This window comes from Musa acuminata, chromosome BXJ2-9 (assembly GCF_036884655.1).
Source record: "Musa acuminata AAA Group cultivar baxijiao chromosome BXJ2-9, Cavendish_Baxijiao_AAA, whole genome shotgun sequence".
Lineage (NCBI taxonomy): Eukaryota > Viridiplantae > Streptophyta > Magnoliopsida > Zingiberales > Musaceae > Musa > Musa acuminata.
The window spans coordinates 29025001-29025337 of record NC_088346.1 but is presented as its reverse complement, the minus strand read 5'-3'; positions in this window follow the sequence as shown (position 1 = coordinate 29025337).

The window sequence follows — 337 nt, the reverse complement described above, 5'->3', positions numbered from 1 at the left end:
GAGAGATGTTTACTTCAGTCTTGTGATCTGCAATCTCTCATAACATGGAATTTCATGTTCGTGACAAGCAAACATATTTCATTTATTAATATTTCTAACTTTTGAAGAGAAACTTTACCTAGACATTGCAAACATATTTCATTTATTAATATTTCTAGAGATCCTGATGTTGGTAAACTGCTTCTTGCACCAATTTGAAAGGATGGTAGATAAAATATATTTTGAAACTACTTGATCGAAAAGGATCATTTCAACTTTATTACTTGTCCACAACTATGTTACATGCTTAAGTAATGGATGACTTCTGATAGTTAAAACCTAAAGGATTTCATCATAT